Here is a 14,182-nt window from a genome sequence, read left to right on the forward strand (position 1 = left end):
CTCCGATCCCGGCGGGGGGGGAGGGGAGGGGGACGGGGAGAGGACCAGGCTGGGATCCGTCACTCGGTCAGCCTGGGCCGAGGGGGCCAGAAGCGCGCCGGCAAATCCCGAGCTGCATCCTCGTGCGGGATAAAAGGCGTGCAAGGGGGAGGGGCCGCCATGTGAAAATCCCTTTCGGGGTTCAAATTTTCACTTTTTAACGATTAGAATTTCCGGTAGATCTGTCCCCCACCCCTCATATTCCATCTGTCTAGAAGAAACGGGTTCTGTCTCCCTTCGGGGGTGAAGGCTTTGCCATTTACTCCGGTCTCGGGCTGGGAGACGAGGCAGGGGCGCGCCGGAGGCAAAGGCAGCATTAAAAGTTTCGCGTTTTATCACCTGGCCTGATGGGGAGGTCGCCCGCAACAAACTGCTCCTGCGAAGACACGGGCTTCTAGCAATTTTCCTTCACCCTCCCCAAAATATTTAAAACCCCCAAGGCAAACACAGATCACCTCCTACCCCACCCCTTCATGGACAGACGCGCGCGCGCGCAGCGCGTTCAACTCGGAGAGAAAGAGGAAATTAAAAAAAAAAAAAGAAAGAAAGAAGAAAGAAAGGAAGAAAGAAAGAAGAGTTGCTAGGTAAACAGTTCAGGAAAAAAACCCAGTTTGTAAAATGCAAATAAATGAATATGAAGCACAGTAAACCCAGGGCGGCCCGAGGAGGGCTGGAGCGCGCGGAGCGGGGAGTCCCTCCTGGGCGCTGCAGCGCCACCTCCTAACCTCCCGGCTGCGTCCCGCCCTCCAGCCGCTACAGACTCCGCCCGCGCCCACCGGCCGCTAGCCGCACCTCCGGGTCAAGCAGAGGCCGGCGACGCCCAGCCCCCCCCTCGGCGGCGCGGGACCCCAGGGGCGCTCAGCCGCAGCCCCCGCGCCTCCCACTCCGCAGACCGGACTGGGACTCCTGTTGGGGATGATGGCGGTGAGGAGGTGGGCGTAGGGAGAATTAAAGGAGGTAGAAAGCGGACAGGCGCTTTGCTGCGAAGACTAGGGTCACCTCAAAAGGCAGGAGAGAGAGGCAAGGGCCGGGAGAGTGGCCCGGAGACTGGTGGCTGCCGGGCTGCTGCCGCCGCCGGGCTCCCGGCCTGACCTCCACCTTCTGGCACCTGCTGCTGCGGCTCGGGGCAGCCCTCGTGGGCGCGTGCGCGCGCGCGGGTGCGGGTGAACGCTCGTTGCTGTCCTGCCCTCGTTTTCCCAGCAGAGCCGCTGGGAGAGGGTAGAGGTCTACAGACCAATAACTTGCAAAGAGGTCACCCCCAAGGCCGGGGGGAATCCCCGAGCCCTGGAAGCAACCTCGAAGACTCCTTCCGTCAAGCTTTTGGCCCTTTGATTCCCGGAAGCTGCAGGCCCTCGACGGTGGGGTAAAGTGATCAAATAGAGAAGGGCGCGCGCGTGCTTGCGTGCGGGCGTGCGTGTGTGTGTGTGTTTCCGTCCATTTAATGAAAAGTGGGTAGATGGGGCAGGATGGAATGGAGAGCTAGAGCGAGAGAAGGAGAACGCCAGACCGCCGGACCAAGAGAAAAGGGGAGGGGAGAGAGGGAGAGAGAGAGAGAGAGAGACGCAGAGACAGAGAGAGAACACAGAGAGGGAGAGAGACTGCGCGCCCGCGGAACGCCAACTCCATCTGAACTTGGTGCCTGCAAGGGGAGCTACAGGCTCGAGAAAGGAGCAAGGGGTGAGCTGACGGATGGAGAGCCCGGAGGAGCGTCTCAGAAAATCCGGGTGTACCTGCCCACGTATGTACTTGTAGAAGGATCAAAGGGGAAAAAAAATAGCAGAAGGTCCCTAGGGAGTTGTGTGACCCACGTGCGATTCTTGTGCCAGCGTGGGGGTTGTGTGTGTGTGTTAGGGCGGGGGGATGAGTGGATGAGAGTGGAGTTGAGAAAGAGTGGCTAGTGCATGGTTAGAGCAGTTAGTGGATGGTGAATAGATGACAAAGGAAACAGGTCACCGATGGGGGAGGGAGGGTCATTGAAAACTGGTCAGCGACACAAGTTGGCAGTACAATGTTGACATGTTTAAGAATGGATAGTAATTATTTTTTGCATCCAAAAATCTTATTTACAAAAATAATTTTTTGGAAAAAAGAATCCTTCAATGAAACAGTGGCGACGTTAAAATTTTTCTTAAGGGAAACCACTGTATTTCTCAATAGCAATTTGAAGGTAGAAGAAGGGAAAGTTGGTCTTTGCTAAATCCGTACACTCAAGTATGTCTAACATGTTTTCCCTTCTCTTTGCTTTCCCAGGACACAGGTCGTTGTAATGTAGCCAAGGAAGTGGCCACTGAAATATTCCTAGACCAATGGGTGGTCCTTGCATCTGAAGGGGGATCCAGGAAATTCAGGAAGGAAATCCCAGGGGAAAAAAAAGAGGGGCACCCAAACCTTTTGTCCATGTCTTTATTCCTCCCATATCCCATTGGCCAGCATGTCTGTATTTGAGATCAAATTCTCATAAATAGGGGCCTGCCTCCTGGGCTGTGCCTGGGACTGAAGGGTTGCACTTCTGCTCAAACCTCAGTGCTGATGGAATGAGAGTGCACATCCCCGACCTGGTCTGTGACAGAGGCTCTCAGGTCCTCTATTCATTTCTTCACTCACCAAGAGACAGAGTCAGGCAGATGCTAAGGCTTTTGCTCTGCTCCCCTAATCCTTCCAGGTTATGGCTGCAGCTTTTTCCTTGAAGAGTCCATTAATTTTCCTACACACACACATGCACAAGGACTTTTAACCATCCACCACATCCTGCTTGCTTGGCAAACTCTCTTCTCACTTTTGAGTTCTGAACTACCGCTTGCTGAGTAATGCTGCCTCCCTGACGGAGACCCACGAGTTTTTACTTTCTGAGAAAAGCCGACATATGGGAAAAGTTCAGCTTCTCCAAGGGAAGGTTTTGCTCACATATGGCCAAATTTCAAGATGTGATTTTGTTGAAAGAGAGAGCTTATAAACTGCTAGCTTTTATAAGTTCAACGTGCTGTCCTAGAAGAGGGTGCTTTGACACAGTTCTCCGAAGTTAGCATTGCGGTAGAGACTACTTATAGGATATAAGGCAGAATGAATGCCTCTTGAACCCAATTTACACTGTCACTGGTTTCCTTTGAGCCTGCACCCTATAACAATGAGTGATGAGGATTTCCAAAACCCTGTAAAGAATCGGTGTAGGACACTTGCTCTTCTGATTCAAAAGTAAGTAGTATTTAGCTACGTACACGTAGTTCTCTATAGAAAATAATAAAGCTCTAGGCCCACTAGGGATCTTTCATTAATTCATCCGCAGTATTGACATCTTCAAGGGATTTTTTTTAATAGCTAAAATAAGTGACGTTACCAAAAACAAAAAAAAAGACCAAAATCAATAGTGTTTCTGATACATTCTGTATTATATGAGTTTCTTGAAAATTTCCTACCATATTTTAATTGACATAGTTCTGAGCTGTAAAGTTCTGTTTCTTCCATTTTGTTAACTCACTATACAAGTCATAATATTCGTTTATCAAAGACACCTGATAAATAATTGCCGCCAAAGATGGAATTTTTTTGGAAAATCACCTGCAATATTCTAGTAGGAAACTGGGTTTAAGCAGCACTGATGAAGCCATTTCCTTTCTGTCTGTAAATGTATCCTGACAGAGCAGAAAATCTTCATAAAATAGGAGACAGATAGGACCTTTGAAATCTCACATTTAAACTAGACAGGATATGTTATGAAAATGACTAGGGAATATAACATATGATTCTCTTCCTAGTACGAATATATTGTATTATATCACAAGAATATTAGCCTCTTGTGGGCAAGAACTTTCATAGCACATTACTTAACCGATTTTCACCTCTACTTGCAGATATGTAGCTGTTGTCTATGTTGTTACATATTTACTGTTAATTGTCCTCCAAGAAAAATGTATTATCATGTCTGGAAAAATATGAGGGGAATAAAAATAACTCCATTATCTACCAATCTATGCCAACATTTTTTTTTAAACCTTCATTTTTCTTCTGGTTCATTTTTAATTGACAGTAGCTTATAAAAATAAGATTGAGATTTTTTAGTAAGCGCTGGCCTAATTAAATCGCTAGTAATCTGTAAATCAGCATAAACTAAAAGAACATTTCTAAAGATATGTATTGAGATTGAAAAGTGTTCAATCTCACTGTTATTTTGGGGAGAAGATGAGCTTCCATCAAGAGTTTAAAAAGGGATTTAATCCTATTTAGAAAATACATTAAGCTGAAGGATAAATGTACATGTTCCGTGTCAAAACATCCATTAAAGAAAACAAAACTACTTAAAATTGCTAAATTAGATGTGTGAATGGTACTTATGGGTTAGGCATAATTTTTTTATCCTTAAGTATATAAATTAATAGCATCACTTACATTTACTTGCTTTGGCTAGTTTAGGACATATAGTATTATTATTATAACAATTTATTGGATATTATATGGATGATTTAGAAAATAATAAAAGACAAGATTTACCTGTTGAACACAACAATGTAAATCAACTATACTCCAATAAAATTTTTTTTAAAAAAAGGCAAAAAATGGGTTCCCTGGTGGTGCAGTGGTTAAGAATCCACCTGCCAATGCAGGGGACACAGGTTCAAGCCCTGGTCCAGGAAGATCCCACATGCCTCAGAGCAACTAAGCCCGTGCACCACAGCTACTGAGCCTGTGCTCTAGAGCCCGCAGGCCACAACTACAGAAGCCTGCGTGCCTAGAGCCCATGCTCCACAACAAGAGAAGCCACTGCAATGAGAAGCCCACTCGCCGCAACTAGAGAAAGCCCGCTCGCAGCAATGGAGACGCAACAGAGCCAAAAATAAAATAAATAAATTTATTTTTTAAGGAAAAAAAAAAAGGACTTAACTCTAACCCTGAGTGTTAAAGTAGGACAGGACTTACATGTGACTCATGAAATAAATCTGAGGAGAGAAACAAGCTTTGGCAATGGAAATAAATTAACTTTAAAAATATATTTTATATACTTATAATAACAAAGTCATTTATCTATTCTTTTTTTTTTTAGGTCCTTGCCCCAAATTTCCCAGTATACAGTAAGTCTTCTCTTAACTCACCTCATATACATAGGTATAACAAGATAATTACACGTAGATCAGAATGTTGCCAAAAAGTATATGTGATAAACCCCATTTATCTATTCTCATAACTTTCCAAACTATTCTCCACACTGTAGCCAGAACACCCACAACATCTCTTGTTTAAAGTACTTTAGTGATTTTGAAATTTTCTTAGAATAAACATGAAGCTCATTCAGCGTGCTCTATAAGGAGCTGAATGGTGTGACCTTTTCCTACCTTTCTAGGCTCATTTGGTCCTCTACTCTCCTTTGTTTTTCTTATTTAAGTTTTACTACCTTCTTTCAATTTCTGGAACACACTGACACTCTCCACCACCACCTGCCCCGTCACAGGGCCTTTGCCTATGTTGTTTTCTCCTACTGAAAAGCTCCTTGACCACCCTCCAACTCTTTGCCTAGTTAACTCTTCATGTTCCTGTTAACTTGTTACTTTGTCAGGGATAACTTCCCTACACTTGAGCCTCCCAAACTTGGTTAAATCTCCCCCCCCAAATGTCTGTCCTGTTTATAATTCTTATTTAGTTGTAGATTACATTCATATGTCTGATTACTTGATTAAGGTGAAAGGGAACTCTGCTTTTTCTTGGTATGGTATCCGTATCCTTAGTTTTTTTTTTTTTTTTTTTAAGCAACAAAGATTTACTGCATAATACAAAGAATTATATTCAATATCTTGTAGTAACCTATAATTGACTATAATCTGAAAAAAATATATTACTGAATCACTTTGCTGTACACCTAAAACTAACACAATATTGTTAAGTCAACTATATTTCAAAAAAAAAATGTACCTACCAGATACAAAGCATTGATCCAGCACAACAGGGTCAAGGAGAAATAGAGATGGTATCTAGATTGATCCTACGCTCTTAAGAAGAATTTTTTCTCATGTTTTGTGTCTCTTCAGTCCAGTAATAATTATTTTTTTAACATCTTTATTGGAGTATAATTGCTTTACAATGGTGTGTTAGTTTCTGCTTTATAACAAAGTGAATCAGTTATACATATGTCCCCATATCTCTTCCCTCTTGCATCTCCCTCCCTCACACCCTCCCTATCCCACCCCTCCAGGCGGTCACAAAGCACCGAGCTGATCTCCCTGTGCTATGCGGCTGCTTCCCACTAGCTATCTACCTTACATTTGTGTATATATGTCCATGCCACTCTCTCACATTGCCAAAGCTTACCCTTCCCCCTCGCCATATCCTCAAGTCCATTCTCTAGTAGGTCTGTGTCTTTATTCCCGTCTTACCCCTAGGTTCTTCATGACCTTTTTCTTTTCTTTTCTTTTCTTAGATTCCATATATATGTGTTAGCATACGTTATTTGTTTTTCTCTTTCTGAATGACTTCATTCTGTGTGACAGACTCTAGGTCCATCCACCTCACTACAAATAACTCAATTTCATTTCTTTTTATGGCTGAGTAATATTCCATTGTATATATGTGCCACATCGTCTTTATCCATTCATCCGATGATGGACACTTAGGTTGTTTCCATCTCTGGGCTATTGTAAATAGAGCTGCAATGAAAACTTTGGTACAAGACTCTTTTTGAATTATGGTTTTCTCAGGGTATATGCCCAGTAGTGGGATTGCTGGGTCGTATGGTAATTCTATTTGTAGTTTTTTAAGGAACCTCCATACTGTTCTCCATAGTGTCTGTATCAATTTGCATTACCACCAACAGTGCAAGAGTGTTCCGTTTTCTCCATACCCTTTCCAGCATTTATTGTTTCTAGGTTTTTTGCTGATGGCCATTCTGACTGGTGTGAGATGATATCTCATTGTAGTTTTGATTTGCATTTCTCTAATGATTAATGATGTTGAGCATTCTTTCATGTGTTTGTTGGTAATCTGTATATCTTCTTTGGAGAAATGTCTATTTAGGTCTTCTGCCCATTTTTGGATTGGGTTGTTTGTTTTTTTGTTGTTGAGCTGCATGAGCTGCTTGTAAATTTTGGAGATTAATCCTTTGTCCGTTGATTCATTTGCAAATATTTTCTCCCATTCTGAGAGTTGTCTTTTCGTCTTGTTTATGGTTTCCTTTGCTGTACAAAAGCTTTCAAGTTTCATTAGGTCCCATTTGTTTATTTTTGTTTTTATTTCCATTTCTCTAGGAGGTGGGTCAAAAAGGATCTTGCTGTGATTTATGTCATAGAGTGTTCTGCTTATGTTTTCCTCTAAGAGTTTGATAGTGTCTGGCCTTATATTTAGGTCTTTAATCCATTTCGAGTTTATTTTTGTGTATGGTGTTAGGGAGTGTTCTAGTTTCACACTTTTACATGTAGCTGTCCAGTTTTCCCAGCACGACTTATTGAAGAGGCTGTCTTTTCTCCACTGTATATTCTTGACTCCTTTATCAAAGATAAGGTGTCCATATGTGCGTGGGTTTATCTCTGGGCTTTCTATCCTGATCCATTGATCTATATTTCTGTTTTTGTGCCAGTACCATACTGTCTTGATTCCTATAGCTTTGTAGTATAATCAGATGTCAGGGAGCTTGATTCCTCCAGCTCCATTTTTCATTCTCAAGATTGCTTTGGCTATTCGGGGTCTTTTGTGTTTCCATACAAATTGTGAAATTTTTTGTTCTAGTTCTGTGAAAAATGCCAGTGGTAGTTTGATAGGGATTGCATTGAATCTGTAGATTGCTTTGGGTAGTAGAGGCATTTTCACAATGTTGATTCTTCCAGTCCAAAAACATGGTATATCTCTCCATCTATTTGTATCATCTTTAATTTCTTTCATCAGTGTCTTAAAATTTTCTGCATACAGGTCTTTTGTCTCCTTAGGTAGGTTTATTCCTAGATATTTCATTCTTTTTGTTGCAGTGGTAAATGGGAGTGTTTTCTTAATTTCACTTTCAGATTTTTCATCATTAGTGTATAGGAATGCCAGAGATTTCTGTGCATTAATTTTGTATCCTGCTACTTTACCAAATTCATTGATTAGCTCTAGTAGTTTTCTGGTAGCATCTTTAGGATTCTCTATGTATAGTATCATGTCATCTGCAAACAGTGACAGCTTTACTTCTTTGCCAATTTGGATTCCTTTTATTTCTTTTTCTTCTCTGATTGCTGTGGCTAAAACTTCCAAAACTATATTGAACAGTAGTGGTGAGAGTGGGCACACGTGTCTTGTTCCTGATCTTAGTGGAAATGGTTTCAGTTTTTCACCATTGAGGACGATGTTGACTGTGGGTTCATCATATTTGGCCTTTATTATGTTGAGGAAAGTTCCCTCTATGCCTACTTTCTGGAGGGTTTTTATCATAAATGGGTGTTGAATTTTGTTGAAAGCTTTCTCTGCATCTATTGAGATGATCATATGGTTTTTCTCCTTCCATTTGTTAATATGGTGTATCACGTTGATTGATTTGCATATATTGAAGAATACTTGCATTCCTGGAATAAACCCCACTTGATCATGGTCTATGATCCTTTTAATGTGCTGTTGGATTCTGTTTGCTAGTATTTTGTTGAGGATTTTTGCATCTATTTTCATCAGTGATACTGGCCAGTAGTTTTCTTTCTTTGTGACATCTTTGTCTGGTTTTGGGATCAGGGTGATGGTGGCCTCGTAGAATGAGTTTGGGAGTGTTCCTCCATCTGATATATTTTGGAAGAGTTTGAGAAGGATAGGTATTAGCTCTTCTCTAAATATTTGCTAGAATTCGTCTGTGAAGCCATCTGGTCCTGGGCTTTTGTTTGTTGGAAGAATTTTAATCACAGTCTCAATTTCAGTGCTTGTGATTGGTTTGTTCATATTTTCTATTTCTTCCTGGTTCAGTCTCAGCAGGTTGTGCATTTCTTAGAATTTGTCCATTTCTTCCAGGTTGTCCATTTTATTGGCACAGAGTTGCTTGAAGTAATCTCCCATGATCCTTTGTATTTCTGCAGTGTCAGTTATTGCTTCTCCTTTTTCACTTCTAATTTTATTGATTTGAGTCTTCTCCCTTTTTTTCTTGATGAGTCTGGTTAATGGTTTATCAATTTTGTTTACCTTCTCAAAGAACCAGCTTTTAGTTTTATTGATCTTTGCTATCATTTCCTTCATTTCTTTTTCATTTATTTCTGATCTGCTCTTTGTGATTTCTTTCCTTCTGCTAACTTTGGGGTTTCCTTTGTTCTTCTTTCTCTAATTGCTTTAGGTGCAAGTTTAGGTTGTTTATTTGAGATGTTTCCTGTTTCTTAATGTAGGATTGTATTGCTATAAACTTCCCTCTTAGAACTGCTTTTGTGGCATCCCATAGGTTTTGGGTCGTTGTGTTTTCACTGTCACTTTTTTCTAGGTATTTTTTTATTTCCTCTTTGATTTCTTCAGTGATCTCTTGGTTATTAAGTAGTGTATTGTTTAGCCTACATGTGTTTGTATTCTTTACAGATCTTTTCTTGTAATTGATAACTAGTCTCATAGCATTGTGGTCGGAAAAGATACTTGATACAATTTCAATTTTCTTAAGTTTACCAAGGCTTGATTTGTGACCCAAGATATGATCTATCCTGGAGAATGTTCCATGAGCACTTGAGAAAAATTTGTATTCTGTTGTTTTTGGATGGAGTGTCCTATAAATATCAATTAAGTCCATCTTGTTTAATGTATCATTTAAAGCTTGGGTTTCCTTATTTATTTTCATTTGGGAGGATCTGTCCATTTGTGAAAGTGGGGTGTTAAAGTTCCCTACTATGATTGTGTTACTGTCAATTTCCCCTTTTATGGCTGTTAGTATTTGCCTTATATATTGAGGTGCTCCTATGTTGGGTGTATAAATATTTACAATTGTTATATCTCCTTCTTGGATTGATCCCTTGATCATTATGTAGTGTCCTTCTTTGTCTCTTGTGATAGTCTTTATTTTAAAGTCTATTTTGTCTGATATAAGAATTGCTATTCCAGCTTTCTTTTGATTTTCATTTGCATGGGATATCTTTTTCCATCCCCTCACTTTCAGTCTGTATCTGTCCCTAGGTCTTAAGTGGGTCTCTTGTAGACAGCATATACAAGGGTCTTGTTTTTGTATCCATTCAGCCAGTCTGTGTCGTTTGGTGGGAGCACTTAATCCATTTACATTTAAGGTAATTATTGATATGTATGTTCCTATTCCCATTTTCTTAATTGTTTTGGGTTTGTTATTGTAGGTCTTTTCCTTCTCTTGTGTTTCCTGCCTAGAGAAGTTCCTTTAGCATTTGTTGTAAAGCTGGTTTGGTGGTGCTGAACTCTCTCAGATTTTGCTTGTCTGTAAAGGTTTTAGTTTCTCCATCAAATCTGAACGAGATCCTTGCTGGGTGGAGTAGTCTTGGTTGCAGGTTTTTCTCCTTCATCACTTTAAATATGTCCTGCCACTCCCTTCTGGCCTGCAGAGTTTCTGCTGAAAGATCAGCTGTTAAACTTATGGGGATTCCCTTGTGTGGTATTTGTTGTTTTTTCCTTGCTGCTTTTAATGTTTTCTTTGTATTTAATTTTTGATAGTTTGATTAATATGTGTCTTGGCATGTTTCTCCTTGGATTTATCCTGTATGGGACTCTCTGTGCTCCCTGGACTTGATTAACTGTTTCCTTTCCCATATTAGGGAAGTTTTCAACTATAATCTCTTCAAATATTTTCTCAGTCCCTTTCTTTTTCTCTTCTTCTTCTGGGACCCCTATAATTCGAATGTTGGTGCATTTAATGTTGTCCCAGAGATCTCTGAGACTGTGCTCATTTCTTTTCATTCTTTTTTCTTTATTCTGCTCTGCAGTAGTTATTTCCACTATTTTATCTTCCAGGTCACTTATCCGTTCTTCTGCCTCAGTTATTCTGCTATTGATCCCATCTAGAGTATTTTTAATTTCATTTATTGTGTTGTTCATCATTGCTTATTTCCTCTTTAGTTCTTCTAGGTCCCTGTTAAATGTTTCTTCTATTTTCTCTATTCTATTTCCAAGATTTTGGATCATCTTTACTATCATTATTCTGAATTCTTTTTCAGGTAGACTGCCTATTTCCTCTTCATTTGTTAGGTCTGGTGGGTTTTTTCCTTGCTCCTTCATCTGCTGTGTGTTTTTCTGTCTTCTCATTTTTCTTATCTTACTGTGTTTGGGGTCTCCTTTTTGCAGGCTGCACGTTTGTAATTCCCGTTGTTTCTGGTGTCTGTCCCCAGTGGCTAAGGTTGGTTCAGTGGGTTGGGTAAGCTTCCTGGTGGAGGGGACTAGTGCCTCTGTTCTGGTGGATGAGGGTGGATCTTGTCTTTCTGGTAGCCATGTCCACATCTGGTGGTGTGTTTTGGGGTGTCTGTGGCCTTATTATGATTTTAGGCAGCCTCTCTGCTAATGGATGGGGCTGTGTTCCTGTCTTGCTAGTTGTTTGGCATAGGGTGTCCAGCACTGTAGCTAGCTGGTCGTTGAGTGAAGATGGGTCTTGGTGTTGAGATGGAGATCTTTGGGAGATTTTCACCATTTGATATTACATGGAGCTGGGAGGTCTCTTGTTGACCAGTGTCCTGAACTTGGCTCTCCCACCTCAGAGGTACAGTCCTGATGCCTGGCTGGAGCAACAAGAGACCGTCCTCCACACGGCTCAGAATAAAAGGGAGAAAAAATAGAAAAAAGAAAAGAGGATAAAATAAAATAAAGTAAGATAAACTAAAATAAAGTTATTAAAATAAAAAATAATTATTAAGAAAAAAATTTTCTTTTTAAAAAGAAAAAAACAAAAAGAACAACAATAAAAAAAAACAGTTGGATAGAACCCTAGGACAAATGGTGGAAGCAAAGCTATACAGACAAAATCTCACACAGAAGCATACACATACACACTCACAAAAAGAGGAAAAGGGGAAAAAATAATATATCTTGCTCCCAAAGTCCACCTCCTCAATTTGGGATGATTCGTTGTCTATTCATGTATTCCACAGATGCGGGGTATATCAAGTTGATGGTGGAGATTTAATCCGCTGCTCCTGAGGCTGCTGGGAGAGATTTCCCTTTCTCTTCTTTGTTCGCACAGCTCCCAGGGGCTCAGCTTTGGATTTGGACCCGCCTCTGCATGTAGGTCGCCGGAGGGCATCTGTTCTTCGCTCAGACAGGACGGGGTTAAAGAAGCTACTGATTCGGGGGCTCTGGCTCACTCAGGCCGGGGGGAGGGAGGGGCGTGGAGTGCAGGGCGGGCCTGCGGCGGCAGAGGCCGGTGTGACGTTGCGCCGGCATGACGTTGCACCAGCCTGAGGCGCGCCGTGCGTTCTCCCGGGGAAGTTGTCCCTGGATCCCGGGAGCCTGGCGGTGGCGGCTGCACAGGCTCCCCGGAAGGGAAGTGTGGATAGTGACCTGTGCTCGCACACAGGCTTCTTGGTGGCGGCAGCAGCAGCCTTAGCGTCTCCCAACCGTCTCTGGGGTCCGCGCTGATAGCCGCGCTCACGCCCGTCTCTGGAGCTCCTTTAAGCAGCGCTCTGAATCCCCTCTCCTCGCGCACCAGGAAACAAAGGGGCAAGAAAAAGGCTCTTGCCTCTTCGGTAGCTCCAGACTTTTCCCAGACTCCCTCCCGGCCAGCTGTGGCGCACTAACCCCCTGCAGGCTGTGTTCACGCCGCCAACCCCAGTTCTCTCCCTGCGCTCCGACCGAAGCCCGAGCCTCAACTCCAGGCCCTGCCCGCCCTGGCGTGTGAGCAGACAAGCCTCTCAGACTGGTGAGTGCCGGTCGGCCCTGATCCTCTGTGCGGGAATCTCTTCGCTTTGCCCTTCGCACCCCTGTTGCAGCGCTCTCCTCCGCCACCCACAGTCTCCACCCACAAAGGGGTTCTAGTGTGTGGAAACCTTTCCTCCTTCACAGCTCTCTCCCACTGGTGCAGGTCCCATCCCTATCCTTTTGTCTCTGTTTATTATTTTTTCTTTTGCCCTACCCAGGTACGTGGGGGGTTTCTTGCCTTTTGGGAGGTCTGAGGTCTTCTGCCAGCGTTCAGTGGGCGTTCTGTAGGAGTTGTTCCACGTGTAGATGTATTTCTGGTGTATCTGTGGGGAGGAAGGTGATCTCCACGTCTTACTATTCTGCCATCTTCTCGTGTGTCCTATCTATTATTTCTTTGGTTGTCCACTTTTTGTTATACTCAATAGATTGTAAGGAAATGCCCCAAATGTCTCCTTTTGCAAGACAAAAAGAGAAATTTTAAATAGCTCTTTTCCCCTATTTTTAGGGCAGAATAATTTGCAAAAAAATACAATTTCAGAAAGGAGCAATACTGCAGCAGAATTTTTGACAAATGGTTATGGTTATGGTTTTTTTAATCAAGGAAAAATGTCATCAATGTTTTTTAGTAAATGTATTATTTAAAATAATAGCCTTCAGAATAGTTTTATAATTGACAAACACAGTTAATTTTTCAATATATTTCTCTGGGAAATTAAAGGATTTATTACAGTTATTACTAGGTTATATGCAATACATAACTCCTGTCACAATTTCACTTCCTTCTAAAATGATGCTTTCTAATGGAGTGAAAAGAAAGAAAAGGGTTTTGGAAATGACATAAAGCAGTAGCATTTGGAGGGGCACTCTGAAAGCTGTCTTAACACAGTCCTCTGAGCACAGTGGATCTTTGTCAAAGAAACAGACAGATAAGTAAAGAGAAAATAATTCTTACATATGCATAGAATACGAATTTGAAGATTTTAAAATGTTTGTTTTTAGGTCTTTCTTGACAGCTTATAAGATGGGAGACATGCTTTGGTATTACAAGAACTAGATGCTCTCACCAGGTCAGATTGTGAGAACCGAGTTAATATCTGAGTTAAAATCACAGAAGACTAAGTTAAAATTATCTTAGTTTGTAATTGAAAAGCACAGCATAGTTCTGTTTGTCCAAAGGTTATAAGCTGATGCTTTTGAGTAATGTATTTTATTCAATCCAATTGTGGATAATTCTTGTTTCACTTAAAAATCCTCAGTGGACCACAGTTTACCGACATTCCTAAATGTCAGCGGCCCTTTTAATCCGAATGAGCAATTGATAATTCAGTACAATCTCCTCCATCCTCAACTACTCTGAGATACTATGTAGGGAATA

Source organism: Delphinus delphis, chromosome 13, assembly GCF_949987515.2.
Source record: "Delphinus delphis chromosome 13, mDelDel1.2, whole genome shotgun sequence".
In the NCBI taxonomy this organism is placed as follows: domain Eukaryota; kingdom Metazoa; phylum Chordata; class Mammalia; order Artiodactyla; family Delphinidae; genus Delphinus; species Delphinus delphis.